This window comes from Lycorma delicatula, chromosome 2 (genome assembly GCF_047948215.1).
Source record: "Lycorma delicatula isolate Av1 chromosome 2, ASM4794821v1, whole genome shotgun sequence".
Classification (NCBI taxonomy): domain Eukaryota; kingdom Metazoa; phylum Arthropoda; class Insecta; order Hemiptera; family Fulgoridae; genus Lycorma; species Lycorma delicatula.
The window spans coordinates 145,551,682-145,567,764 of record NC_134456.1 but is presented as its reverse complement, the minus strand read 5'-3'; positions in this window follow the sequence as shown (position 1 = coordinate 145,567,764).

Here is a 16,083-nt window from a genome sequence, read left to right as displayed (position 1 = left end):
ATACTGAAATTTTTAAGGCGTTATGTAAGGAATAAACTTGATGGTTTTTCTTTCGTTTTTTGTCACGATATCCATCGTAAAACGGAAAACTTCGGTGACGAAGAACACATTTTATTTTTAGGTTTGAAGCGCAATAACTTTTTAAATTACTAATAAATGTGTAAATTTTTTATAAAAAAATTGTAGAGAATTTCATTTTTAGAAAATTTATGTAATAAGATCTGTGAAAAAAGCAACCTTTATTTTTAAACAAAACTTAACAGAAAAATCGTATGAATCTGTAAAAATTAAAATTTAACTCATTTCCTTACATTTTCTGGCTGTAAATTAATGGTATCTTTACGTACCTTGATGCGGGCAGCAGCATTGTAAATGCGAGTGACAGTTTATCACGAGTGCTTTTTGCTTGTATACCAAGCATTTCGACCATCCCCATATCCAGAAATCTAAAGGAATAAGATCTGTTGATTTAGATACCCAGTTTACCAGCCCTTTACGTCCAATCTATTTACCAGAAAATTTTTCGTATAAGAATTGTATTAATTCATTCGCGAATTATGTTGAAGCTTCAACACATTATTCGGTGCTTCATTCGAAAATAGTAAGAACGGAGTTAAGTGGTAATTATTGTTAACCCATTGACAAAACTGCAGTCTAACATGGTCACAAAGATGGTGGTGATGAACTTTCTGAACGTAATAATGATGCAGTCCGTGAGCAAGTAATGTCCTCCAAACTGTTCTTTGTGGAATGGTAAATCGTGAAGAGATTCTTTGCATGCTTGTTGTAGTACTAAGCTGTACCACCTGAATAATTATTTCCCTTTAATCGTCATGTTACCGATTGTCAATCAAATGAAACATGAGCGCTGTGAAGTGTACCATTCTCACGAATACTATTAAAAATTACTTTACGGTCTGGAACTACTCGTCCAGGATACCTACGTTGATATTCCTCCACCACAGTCGGAGCACTTCCATCGCAAAAGCCGTGAGTAAAAATCATATTAGCATATTCAAGATGAAGGAATTGATGCAGTAATTAAAAAAAAACAAAAAAAAAACAGAATTTCACAACTATTTTAGATTCAAATTTAAATGGAAAAAGTAGGTAAATTTTAGAGTAACAAATACAAAATATTAATATTGCTTGATTCTCAACAATAATTAAACAGTAAAAATTATGTCAAAAATACCTAAACCGCCTAAAGTTTATTTATTATTAACTCGTAACCACACTTTTATGGCACTGAGTAATACTCTAATTAAATGCAAAGTGTTGCTAACCTAATATTTCAAAGGTCTAAATTTATTGTACATTTTTCTGTTTTTTATCTTTAATAATAAAACATGAATTTTTTTTTTAATTTTTGGTGATAGACTTTATTACATCAATTTTATTATATAAGGCCTTAAATATTTCAGTATGACCTCATTTCACTGGTGAAACTGAAATACAAGCGATATTTTTCGCTAGTCGTAACTCGATAACAAAGCGTTTTCGGAGATATGTTTGTGTGATACATTTCCCTTATTTCAAGCTCTAAAATCACTTCCCAAATTGTTTTCCTTTTCAGCAGAATCAATCTGTATCTACCAAAACATATTTCAGAAAAGTAATATTTATTTTAAATCTGAATTAAATAAAAATAAATGAACCTAATTATTAGTAGAAAGTCTTTATTAAAATTATTTGTTGTCCCATCGAAAAAATCACATTCTATTTTTTATTTAGCGCTGATATGAAATGCGTAAATATCTCCATCACTTTGTTATTTAACCATTCTTTTTTTACATCATATATGTACGTACATGTACAAGTGTAGAAAGACAAGCAAAAATGTATAAAGTAAATTAAATTTTTAATTATTTTATTTTTTAGAAAAATAGTTAAAAATATAAATAATTAATTAAATACATAAATAATAAAAATAAATGTAAATATAATTTAGAAATAGAATGGAGTTCCATGGTGATTAGGCGTGTTTCTTTTAACTCCGTGCTAGTGTTCGTTTTTACGTTCTTTCGGTGTACTGTGCTTGTTTTTGTTTGTTGTTGTTTTTTGCTGGATTGATTTGAGTTCAGTTTTCTGCTTTTGTTCCCGTTTTTATTGTTTTATTAATTTAATTAAACTTTGTTTACATCTGAGTTGTTTACCATAGCAACGTAGGTTAACAGTGTCTATTTCTGTTTCTGATCTTTATATTTAGTTGTGTTGGGTGTTATTTATTATTTACTTATATTTATAATAGATTGTATTATACTTACATATACATTTTCTGGCGTTTTACGCCAACTTTATTTGGTAAAACTATATATTTGCGTAGTTTGTTTCTAACAAATGTTTGTTATTTCTTTATTGTTGGCGTTGGAGGATTATCCTGTTCGTTTCTTCTGATGTCCGATTTTGAGGATACGAAAAGTGAAGAGAACTGCCGTCCGGTTTTGAGGGGAGCGGGAAGGCCGTTGCGGGGTTGTAGACCTCGCAAATGTTCGTCTGGTGACTCAGAGTCTGGTCTCTCAGTGAGAGGCACTGGTTTACCTTCTAGGAAGGGTCACCGCTTGAGCCTGTTGAAGGTGGTATCCGAGGATACCAGTCGGAAGACGCGTTGTAAGCGGAAGGAAGATAGGGTTATTCAGTTGGAAACCCGCCGTATTGCTGTAGCAGAGTACGCTGGTTCAGACTCTTCTTCAGGGGATGACAGTCCCGATCTCACGAACCGTTGTGTAGTTGAAATGGAAGAGTGTTTTGTGGTGGGAGGCAAATCTAGCCTTAAGCGACAGAAATCGCTTTCTCCGCCAGCAACGTCCTCGCCTGCCATCAAGCGGAGATCTTGCCCGGATGATGACTTTGCCTGCTGAGTCCGGTGGTGATTCTGGTCCTGATCTCCAGAACTGTCGGGCCCAGGAGGTGTGCCCGGAGCTGCTAACCATGGGATTTGCAACTGTCCTGGAAGATTTGTGTTCCCGAGCTGAGCTGTTGGATTCTCTCGTCAAACCGGGTTCTGAAGTTAAGCAGGAAGTTAAGTCGATGTCTGCGGCCCTGGTTGGCTTGGTGCAGCGGGTTAGGCTGATTATTTCAACTGGTTGGCTGAATGAACTACCTCGAAAGACCGAAGCGACCGCGCAGGCAGAGGGGTCTGAGAATCAGAGGTTATGTAGCGGTTGTAGAGCGAGAATAAGGCCAGGGTCTGATAAGGCCACCCAGACGCTCAAAAGAATAGGATCTGACGATATCATCAGGAAACTGGAGGAGGGCGTTGATGACAACGAGGTTCCTCTTCTACTTGTTGCCCAACACTGGGGCGAGGAAGTTTTCAAGATGGTGAAAATGGCTGATACATCATTCACAGACAAGGAAGGACGAGACGTTTTATAAATACATGATTTGCGACCAATTTCAGCTAAGCGGCCGAGTAGGGCTTATCGGATGGCGCCAAGTGTCAGAAGATTGGAGGACAAGTCGGAAATTAAGAGTGGACTATTATTGGTGGACAGTTGAACAGTAATTATTGGACAGTTGAGGGGCCAAGGATGTATTCGGTGGTGAGGAAATAGATGTGGGAGGTACTAACTATACGATAGTAGTGAACTCAGAGGATGTAGATGGGATGATAACCGACTGCTTCAGGAGAATCAGGAAACTAAGAGATATGGGAGTGGAAGCTCCTTTTGTGTCCCCGACTGGTAGAACTGGAGCCGTCTTGAAACGTTTGCTGGAGTGCGATGGTAGACAGGCTGGTAAGGAGCGGATGTTATACACCGATGAGTCTACTGGATAGCGGAAGGCTACTCGACAGGGTGAGCCGTCACGTACGATGTCGATCAGAGCTGAGGGGCGGAGCTTCGCTGAACTGTTCAAATGTGTAAAGGAAGAAGTGGACAATAGCGTAACTGAAGTGCTGTCGGTTAGGAAAGGGAACGCCGATGAAGTACAAATACGTGTCATGGCGAAACAGGCGAGTCTGTTAGAGCAGTCCATCAGGCAACATGTTGATGGGGTTGCGGTCATTGAGGTTGGTCGACGATCTCGCCCTGCATACTATTATATAAAAGATTTAGAGCATGACGCGACAGCTGCTGAGGTGGTCAAGTCGGTGGCTGCATATGCTGGCTGCATGGAGGCGGATTTGAGAGTTACATCCTTGCGACCGGCTTACGGAGGATCGCAGAATGCCACGATAATGGTGCCTGGATTTGTAGCGCGTAGGTTATCCGATGTTCAGAGGATACAGGTAGGCTGGATTAATTGTAGAGTGTGCCGGAGGGAGGAAACATTGAGGTGTTTCAGGTGTGGAGAGAATGGCCATATGGCTGCAAAGTGCGGAAAGCCAGACCGGTCTAGACTATGTTTTAGATGTAATGGAGAGGGCTATTAGAGTGATGGATGTCGGCAGCGGTCAGTTAATTCAGAGGTCAAAGGGAAACCACGTGTCGGAGGGGGAGCTGAAGGCTGCAGTGGTGAGAAATCCGCATGTTAATGCGAGTTTTTCAATTTAATGCTAACAGGAGTAGCAGGGCTATGGATGACTGCTGGGAAATAGCTGTCCGCCGCGGTTGTGAGATTATATTACTGAGTGAGCCGGATCGAAGAACAATCGTCGATGACAGATGGGTGGTGTCGGCTGATTCCGGTGCGGCTATACTGGTCTCCTGTAGTACAGCAGCAGTGCATAATAAAGGCGCAGGACCCGGCTATGTATGGGTGGAACTGGCAAGGGTGATGATGTTTAGTGTATATTTGTCGCCTAACTCTGACTTTTTAGTTTATGCGAGAATGGTTGATGATTTGGTGGAGGAAATTTCCAGATAGAGGTTTTAATGTTAAGGTTCGGGGTTGGGGATCAGCCATCGATGATCGAAGAGGCAGATTTCTTGAGGACGCTATGGCTTCAGTGGACCTTCAGTGCGTCAATCGAAGAGGCGAAATGACGTTCGAGACAGGTGGAGTGGGGATTTCTAACCCAGATCTGACATTTGTGAACATGAGAGGCTTGCAGAGGTTGTTGGGATGGGAAGTGTTGAGGGAGGAGACCCTCAGTGACCACAGGCTAATAACTTTTGAAATTGGCGATATTATCCAGGAAGAACGGGCAGGCACCAAGAGCGTGAGGTTTCATACAGGCAGCGTCGCGCAGTTCAACCCACCGGGTTGGTCTAGTGGTTAACGCGTCTTCCCAAATCAGCTGATTTGGAAGTCGAGAGTTACAGCGTTCAAGTCCTAGTAAAGCCAGATATTTTTACATGGATTTGAATACTAGATTGTGGATACCGGTGTTCTTTGGTGGTTGGTTTCAATAAACCACACATATCAGGAACGGTCGAACTGAGAATGTACAAGACTAACACTTCATTTACACTCATACATATCATCCTCATTCATCCTCTGAAGAATTATCTAAACGGTAGTTACCGGTGGCTAAACAGGAAAAAAAAAGAAAAAGCGTTGCGCAGTTCCGGGCGGCTATTGATTTTGAACTTGGCTGTAGCGAAGGCACGGATTTGAATGAGCTGACAGACACAGTTTACAGGGTGGGAGTGGAAACGGGTGTAATTAAGGAAGTGACTGCAGGGCGTGCAGGGGTATATTGGTGGACTTTTGAACTTGCCGAATTGAGAAGAAGATGTGTGGTGAGTAGGCGCTGCATCAAGCGAACGCAGAGGCGGGGTGAGAAAATCGAAGAGGAGCTCGGAAGGTTACGACTTGCTAGACGGGACTTTCGTGGAGCAATTGCTGCGTCCAAAAAATGTAAGTGGCAGCAATTGTGTGATGCTGTGGAAATTGATCCGTGGGGTGATGCCTATCGTATCGTCACAAAAAAGTTTGGAAGACGGCTGCAATTCCTCACCGACGATGAGCTGAGGAAAGGCGTTGATGAACTGTTTCCGAAAGGAGTAGACATTCAACGGGAGGAAATTGTGGTGGAATCAATGGTTCCATTCTCGCTGCAAGACCTGAGTAAGGCGACTAAGTTGATTAAAGGCGGCAAGAGTCAGGGGCCGGATGGAATCCCCCGGAGGTCGTAAAAATTGTGGCTGAGACGGTACCTGGTGTGGTATTGCGTGCAATGAATATGATATTGGAGATGGAATGGATACCTGAACGGCGGAGAGGTGCAAGGTTAGTGATGCTAAGGAAGACTGCTGGTCCTACGGGGGCACAGGTTTCGTTTCGACCACTTTGTTTGTTGAATTGCTTTGCGAAGTTGTTTGAAAGGCTTGTTCTTCGAAGACTCGACGACGGCGTAGAGATGGCAGGGGGACTTCATGAGGACCAATTTGGTTTCCGGCCTGGACGCTCAGCGATTGATGCGATCGGTGGAGTGATGAATGCTATTCGATCAGCTTCAGAGGGTACACGGAGGTCGAGAGAGATAGGAGCGGTCATGCTGTTAGATATACGCAATGCGTTAAATGAGCTGCCATGGGAAGTTATATTTCGTGAACTAGAAGCAAGACGAATTCCGGCATGCCTGCGAAGGGTGTTGGACGAATATTTCAAGGACAGATTCGTGGTGGGATGGTCGGAAGGTGGTGAAACGAAATTTCTGGTGGAGAGGGGTGTCCCTCAGAGTTCGGTGTTGGGTCCGGCCTTGTGGACCATTGCTTTCGATAATGTTCTAAGGCAGCGCTATCCGGCGGGCGTCACCCCGGTGGCGTTTGCTGATGATTTGGCACTTGTAATATTGCGCAAAACGGAAAAAGAACTGATGGTGGCCGGTGAAGAAGCGGCTGATGTGGTTAAGAGGTGGCTAATAGCTCATGGTCTGCGGCTCGCTGAAGACAAAGTGAATGTTGTTGTTATGGCTGGAAGACGCAGACTGCATCCATTGCGTTTTAGAGTGGGACACACGATAGTTCATCCTAGTCCAGCCGCGAAGTATTTAGGTGTGTAGCTGGACAAGAACCGATCCTTTACTATACATGTTGAGGAGGTGGCGAGGAAGGGCGAAAATGTGGTGAAGGCGCTGAGCAACATGATGAGAAATAAGGGCGGTCCTCAGACTGGTAAGAGGAAACTGTTGGCCAGTGTGTACTCTTCTGTGGTGTTATATGGAGTTCCTGTATGGCTGGGAGCGTTGTCTAGGGCAAGGAACGTGAGGCGTTTGGTTATGCAACAAAGTAGGCTGAACATACGTGTCATCGCAGGGTATCGAACGATCAGTGCCAAGGCGGCTTCGGTTATAGCTGGAGTAATGTGGTGAAGGCGCTGAGCAACATGATGAGAAATAAGGGCGGTCCTCAGACTGGTAAGAGGAAACTGTTGGCCAGTGTGTACTCTTCTGTGGTGTTATATGGAGTTCCTGTATGGCTGGGAGCGTTGTCTAGGGCAAGGAACGTGAGGCGTTTGGTTATGCAACAAAGTAGGCTGAACATACGTGTCATCGCAGGGTATCGAACGATCAGTGCCAAGGCGGCTTCGGTTATAGCTGGAGTACCGCCTATAGACTTACAAGCGCAAATGAGAGCTGCAATAGTGAATGGAGGGGACAGAAAGGAGGCAATTGACGGTCTCTACATGGCTTAGTGTGACCGATGGCGAGATTCAGACAAAGGAAGGTGGACCTATGGGCTCATACGAGACTGTCAGGAACTGGGTGGAGCGAAAGCATGGTAATGCAAGCTACGAATTCACCCAGTTCCTGTCTGGACATGGATGTTTTCGAGATTACCTGTACAGGATGGGCAGATGCCATACAAGTCGCTGTCACGATTGCGGCGGACTGGATACAGCAGAGCATGTAGTATTTTTTGCCCTAGATGGCGCAACTTCCGCGTAGTGCTCGAGGGTCAGGGTGTGGAGGGGGGCAATAATATAACCGAGGTAATGCTCAGCAATGGCAACAAGTGGGAGTGTGTCTTGACTACGATCGCATCAATAATACGAGAGAAGGCCAATGAAGAGCGGCGACGGCAGGATGAGTTGGTGCGAATTTATGGAGGCTTGGAGTTCGATTATGGGCGATCAAGGGAGGCCAGCTTCTGGCGGTGGGCAGCGGGGGCTCCTCGGAGTCGTTGCTCGTCGATCGCCCCCTGGGGACGCCTTCCGGTCACACAGATTCGGATAGTGGAGTGCCTGGGTGATCATGCAGGGGCTGTACATACCATATCGCCTATTTTTCACATTGAAGTATAAATATATTGTAATAAATATTCTTCTATAGAACAGAATTTATAACATTTTTTTTTTTTATTAGTATTATTTTTTTTTTTTAATTTTGCATTGAATTAGGAAAAGGTAAACAGTGAAGTGGGTTTAATATTATTGGCTAATTGTCTGATAATAATTTGTTTTTTCTTAAGTGCTCAACTCTAAAATTTTTGCGTTACTTTTTTCATTATGTTTGAGTTTTGTAAAAAAATATCTCTTTCATTTCCGTAAAATCTAAACTATTCTAATCAAAATTTACTCTGTTTTTTGTTTTTTCCTGATAGGCTGATTTTCGTATCAGTAGAATGGGTCATGAACCGAATTCCTGGAAAAAATTTTTTTTTTAAATAAAAAATTATTCTATAAGCTTTCATTATAGTAATATACTTTTCTTAAAATGTTATTTTCTATATTACTTCTGGGATATCACAAGCTTGAAAAAATAAAAATTTGATAAATTTATTCAAATTTGTCTAAAAATGTACTACTGTGATTGGGAAAATAGTTGTTTTTGACAGTCGGGTAAAAAAATTCCAGTAGAATTTGTTTTATGAATTGTATTATTTAATTTCCTTTTGCACAAGGAAGTATTGTAATCACGAAAAATTTGGATTTTCAGTTTACAACGGAAATATCCATTTTGACCATTCCTGAAACCATTTTGACTAGTTTCGGCGAGACGTCTGTACGTACGTATTTCTCGTAACTCAAAAACGATTAGCCGTAGGATGTTGAATTTTGGATTTATGATTGTAATGTAAGATCTAGTTATGCACCTACCCTTTTGATTGCAATCAATTAGACCAAAAGTGTCTAAAAAAGCCCAAAATCAAAAAAAAATGGATTAATTTGGAAGTCACATCGGTTAGAATGCAACTTCATTTCCTTTTTTTAACTTTTTTTTAATTTAAATATATTAATTTATTAATAATTATTAACCTCTGATTATAAAAACAAAATTTACAATGAATGATAATTCAAAAAAATGTATGTAATTTTATAGGTGTTCAAGGAAGTCATGTGGTGCTACATCAGATTTTTTAAACTGTATGTAACGGATCATAGATTTGTACGCTACTAAATAATGATATATCTAATTTTCTGCAGTTTCCTAATTTTATATTCTTTATCTTTTGTTTTTTCATATACATACTTCCGTAAACAAATGTATGTGTGTGTATATATATATATATATATATATATATATATATATACATTATGTATTAAATTTTTAATAAGAATTAAGTCAAAAATTCCTTAGTTGTCGTCGCACCCCTTAAAACCTTCCCTCACAGTCACGGGCAGATCCTACAAAATTGTCCAAACTGCCAATGTAAAGTATAATGTTTAATGTCTTCTTACTTAGCAACAATTAACATTTGTTAAATTAAGGGTCTTATCCTAGCTTATCAAGTTTTATATCAAAAAAATAATCTTAAAGATTATTTTACTGAATAAATATAATTAAATAATGTCAATATTTTCTTTTGTTAAATTAATAATCATTTTAACTGAAACAAATTTATAAGTTAATAAAAAAGAGAAAGGTTTGAAATTTAAATAACTATTGTCGTAAGTTATAGAATAATTGCAATGTTTTGTAATTTATTATTAAAAACTGAAAAAGAGTTAAGCGTTTATAAAATACTAAAAGAATGTATTCAAAAGAACGACTAAACTAAGAGATTTTAGGTTATACAATTTAAATTCGGGACACGTTCAAAGCAAGAAAATTCTAGTCACAAAAGAAATTAACATTAAATAAGAAGAAGAATGTAAGCCTAGAAATTTAGATTACTATTTCAGTCATTTATTAAAATATAACGAAACGAAAAAGTAAATTTCTAATAAAAGTGAAATAAATAGTTAATATGAATGTCTTTTAATGTTGTTTGGAATAACATTTAACGATATTATAAATATAAACATTTATTTAAAAACTTTGGTACTTGACTTCCACTTGACTTAATACTACAGTACATGTTTATCCAACTTCATTAAATAATTATTTCTATTTGAATTTGCAATGAGAAGAAAATAAACATGAAAAACTCCAAGTCCGTTTTGTACGTAGTTTTTTCTGCTCCGTATAGCCTAAGTAGTACACACATTTTTTACAAAATGGTTCTGTTGATATTGTAATTTAACATTTTCTGCAATAAAAGCCCTTCAACTAATTTATTTTAGTTATGAATTTACTTCATAACTCAGACCTTCGAAAATCTGTTGTTCAATAACTGATGCTGTGACGTTGAATTTACTACTAATCTAGCCCGGTTGGCTGGATTAATTATGGAAATAATTTCTCGGATTGTTTACCTAAAATTAAATTATGCTTTCGGTATTGCTTAGAGATGCTATATTGTTAATTTTCTTACTCGATAAAGATCATCCAAACGTGTCGATTACCTTATAACCTCTTGGAAGAATTAAATATATTCATCATTGAAGAAAAATTTCAATTTAAAAATTAATTTAAATATAATTTATATATTAATTTAAATATAATTATATTTATTTATATAAATGGTATTTTAAAAATAGAAGGATTATCTATGAAATCTATTAGTTTCTTATTTATTTATTATTAACAAATTGTTGGAATTAATATTTTTATTTTTGAATATTTTTATTTTTGAATATTTTATGCTAAATAATTCATTTTTAAATAATTTAAATTGCTGTATTGTAGTGTTAAATTATAACAAACATATAATGAAACTTTAATAGATGTTTTCTGATTTTATTCTGTCAATTTCTTCGTTCAGTTTAATTATCTATTAAAGTAAAAAAAAGCAGACAGATCGCTTGGAATTAGGAAAATTTTATCAAAGTATGAAGAAAAAAAACAAAATAAAATTTCCTTTTAATAAAAATTGTTTTTCACTTTTTAAAATTATTTCTCATCACCATCAAACTGAAAAAAAATCTGGCTCAAACTGAAAATATTTTCTTTTTCTCTTTACATATTTTACAATAGAAACGTTTTTCCATTCTTCTTGAATAATTTTTAATAAATGTTAAATCTTATTTTATGAAGTTTTTAAGAAATATTTATTCTTATTTTATGTTAAAAAAATCGGATATGGACGCCACATTACTTCCTTGTACGTCTATTAAATTACATATATTCATTTTTGCTGCACTTCATTTAAAATTACTTCATTTGAAAGTGAGATACGATCCTCCAATTTTTTAATAAAAGTGGACAGTTACATAACTGATATGATATTAGTTTTTAATAACATCAAATATTTATACAATTATACCTGAAATATTAATTTAGAGTAAAACTCTAAATAAATTATTAGATTACTCCAAATAAATTGTTTACTAAATAATCCAGTAATAAAAACTAATTATTCTATACCGTAAGGTCAAAATTAATATTTGTAGCCAGTATACAGGAGTTCACTAAACGGAATAGTTTAATTAATAACTTTTGTTTATACGACACACTAGAAATCTGAAACTTTTCTTAATCAGCAAGTCAGGAATATACTAATAATACTGATCTAGAATAGTATATTACGTAACTTTTTTTCTTTTTTGTAATCAGTCATTTGACTGGTTTGATGCAGCTCTCCAAGATTCCCTATCTAGTGCTAGTCGTTTCATTTCAGTATACCCTGTACATCCTACATCCCTAACAATTTGTTTTACATATTCCAAACGTGGCCTGCCTACACAATTTTTCCCTTCTACCTGTCCTTCCAAAATTAAAGCGACTATTCCAGGATGCCTTAGTATGTGGCCTATAAGTCTGTCTCTTCTTTTAACTATATTTTTCCAAATGCTTCTTTCTTCATTTATTTGCCGCAATACCTCTTCATTTGTCACATTATCCACCCATCTGATTTTTAACATTCTCCTACAGCACCACATTTCAAAAGTTTCTAATCTTTTCTTCTCAGGTACTCCGATTGTCCAAGTTTCACTTCCATATAAAGCGACACTCCAAACATACACTTTCAAAAATCTTTTCCTGACATTTAAATTAATTTTTGATGTAAACAAATTATATTTCTTATTGAAGGCTCGTTTAGCTTGTGCTATTCGGCATTCATTTTATATCGCTCCTGCTTCGTCCATCTTTAGTAATTCTACCTCCCAAATAACAAAATTCTTCTACCTCCATAATTTTTCTCCTCCTATTTTCACATTCAGTGGTCCATCTTTGTTATTTCTATTACATTTCATTACTTTTGTTTTGTTCTTGTTTATTTTCATGCGATATTTCTTTCGTAGGACTTCATCTATGCCGTTCATTGTTTCTTCTAAATCCTTTTTACTCTCGGCTAGAATTACTATATCATCAGCAAATCGTAGCATCTTTATCTTTTCACCTTGTACTGTTACTCCGAATCTAAATTGTTCTTTAACATCATTAACTGCTAGTTCCATGAAAAGATTAAAAAGTAACGGAGATAGGGAATATCCTTGTCGGACTCCCTTTCTTATTACGGCTTCTTTCTTATGTTCTTCAATTGTTACTGTTGCTGTTTGGTTCCTGTACATGTAAGCAATTGTTCTTCTATCTCTGAATTTGAACCCTAATGTTTTTAAAATGCTGAACATTTTACTCCAGTCTACGTTATCGAATGCCTTTTCTAGGTCTATAAACGCCAAGTATGTTGGTTTGTTTTTCTTTAATCTTCCTTCTACTATTAATCTGAGGCCTAAAATTGCTTCCCTATTCCCTATACTTTTCCTGAAACCAAATTGGTCTTCTCCTAACACTTCCTCCACTCTCCTCTCAATTTTTCTGTATAGAATTCTAGTTACGATTTTTGATGCATGACTAGTTAAACTAATTGTTCTGTATTCTTCACATTTATCTGCCCCTGCTTTCATTGGTATCATGACTATAACACTTTTTTTGAAGTCTGACGGAAATTCCCCTTTTTCATAAATATTACACACCAGTTTGTATAATCTGTCAATCGCTTCCTCACCTGCACTGCGCAGTAATTCTACATGTATTCCGTCTATTACAGGAGCCTTTCTGTCATTTAAATCTTTTAATGCTCTCTTAAATTCAGATCTCAGTATTGTTTCTCCCATTTCATCCTCCTCAACTTCCTCTTCTTCCTCTATAACACCATTTTCTAATTCATTTCCTCCGTATAACTCTTCAATATATTCCACCCATCTATCGACTTTACCTTTCGTATTATATATTGGTGTACCATCTTTGTTTAACACATTATTACATTTTAATTTATGTACCCCAAAATCTTCCTTAACTTTCCTGTATGCTCCGTCTATTTTACCAATGTTCATTTCTCTTTCCACTTCTGAACACTTTTCTTTAATCCACTCTTCTTTCGCCAGTTTGCACTTCCTGTTTATAGCATTTTTTAATTTGCCGATAGTTCCTTTTACTTCCTTCATCACTAGCATTCTTATATTTTCTACGTTCATCCATCAACTGCAATATATCGTCTGAAACCCAAGGTTTTCTACCAGTTCTCTTTATTCCGCCTAAGTTTGCTTCTGCTGATTTAAGAATTTCCTTTTTAACATTCTCCCATTCTTCTTCTACATTTTCTACCTTACCTTTTTTACTCAGACCTCTTGCGATGTCCTCCTCAAAAATCTTCTTTACCTCCTCTTCCTCAAGCTTCTCTAAATTCCACCGATTCATCTGACACCTTTTCTTCAGGTTTTTAAACCCCAATCTACAATTCATTATCACCAAATTATGGTCGCTATCAATGTCTGCTCCAGGGTAAGTTTTGCAGTCAACGAGTTGATTACTAAATCTTTGCTTAACCATGATATAATCTATCTGATACCTTGCAGTATCGCCTGGCTTTTTCCAAGTGTATATTCTTCTATTATGATTTTTAAATTGGGTGTTGGCAATTACTAAATTATACTTCGTGCAAAACTCTATAAGTCGGTCTCCTCTTTCATTCCTTTTGCCCGGCTTGTATTCACCCACTATATTTCGTTCCTTGCCTTTTCCAATGCTTGCATTCCAATCTCCAACTAATTAAATTTTCATCTTCTTTTACGTGTTCAATTGCTTCATCAATCTCTTCGTATACACACTCTACCTCATCATCATCATGGGCGCTTGTAGGCATATAGACGTTAACAATCGTTGTCGGTTTAGGTTTTGATTTTATCTTTATTACGTAACAACAGTTGTAAGAACCATATTGCACACAAGTGAAAAAAAACTTTCAACTGACACTTTAAATTGAATACAATTCAAAAATATTTTATTTTACTGCCATATAATTGATTAAAATGACTTTTTAAAAATAAATATACAATTTTTATAAGAATTTGTTAAGAACATCCAAAAATAATACTATTCTAAATTATAATTTTCAATTAATATTAAATAATCAGATGTTTCACCAAAACAAACATATATACATATTACGTAAATAATATGTAATAATGCCTATTAAATTACATATACACATTTTAAAAAGTACATAAAATTTTATTTCACTAATAACTTTTTATATTATAATAAAAGTTTTATATTATATTTTCGTTAATAACTGATTTTTTTCATTGTTTTTATTGTTGAATAACTATTTATTGTAAAAATTCTTTTACAATCACGACTTAATAATTATTAATAAATCAATATATCTATTTATTTTTTTTAAATGTTAAAAATAAATAAATTAATGAAAAGTTTAAAAAATAAAAAAGGAGATAAAGTCTGATTCTAACCGATGTGCCTTCCTCTTATAGATCCAAATATTTCATAATTAAAATTTCGTTTGTCTATTACTCTGGAACCAAAGAAAATAAATACCACTTATGATAGATTGTTGTAAAGCTCTCAATGAGGGTTTATTATTGCAGCTAAAAAAAGTGAAAATCCTATTTTTTTTATTTTTTATTTTGGGCTTAGTTGGACACTTTTGGTTCAGTCAATTCCAATCAAAAGGGGAGATGCACAACTAGATGTTACAACAGTCTTAAATTCAAAATTTCTACATCCTACAGCTAATCGTTTGTGAGTTATGCGAGATATGTACATACACACGTACAGACATCACGCCCAAACTAGTTAAAATGGATTCAGGGATGTTAAAAATGGCTATTTCCGTTGAAATCTGATTTCAAATTTTTCGCGATCACAATACTTCCTTAACTTCGTACAAGGAAGTAAAAACTGATAATTTTCAGCTAGTTTAATCTTTACTCAGATTCACGTTTAACCCGTTATTAATAAAATTTATGTATATTGTTTCAAAATATTTCATAATATTGTTATTTAAATTTATAAAATATATTGTTCCTATGAATAACATTTACTCATATAAAGACTATATAGATTACGTTAAGATTAATAGAAATTTTTTTCCAATTTGTATTGATTTATTAGAAAATGATTAAAAGGTACAGATTTTTTTAATATTAGAATCCTTCTTGAAGTACATAACAGTTAAAATATTCACAGTTAATTCGATATAAGTATGAATGTTTCTAGCAAGCATAAATAATACGGAATGAAATTGATAACGATAATTGTCTCAAATGATTATTTTTTTAAACCGCAGTTGAAATTTGCGAACCAAATGATTATAAAGATTATTTATAGAAATTTGAAAGGGTAAAAGAATTCTGTATTTTCTTTTTTTTTCTTTTATGGTGTATTTACTCATACGTTTCAGATTTAATATTAAGTTTTCATTTTTAAAAATATTTTTGAAAATGCTACGTAATCCAGAAAGCTAATGTGGAATTGGAAAAAAGTAAACGTCACCTTTTAGTTGGGCTTTCTGCTTTTGATAATCTTATTTTAATTTTCTATACGATATTTTCAATTAGAACAGCTTCAAAAAAAAATTACTACCTTCATTTGATAAAGGAAGAGAATATTACCCTTTTCACCACTTCATTACCAACTTTGTGTTTCTTTTCTTACTATGAGTATACTGTGAACTTAATTGCTCA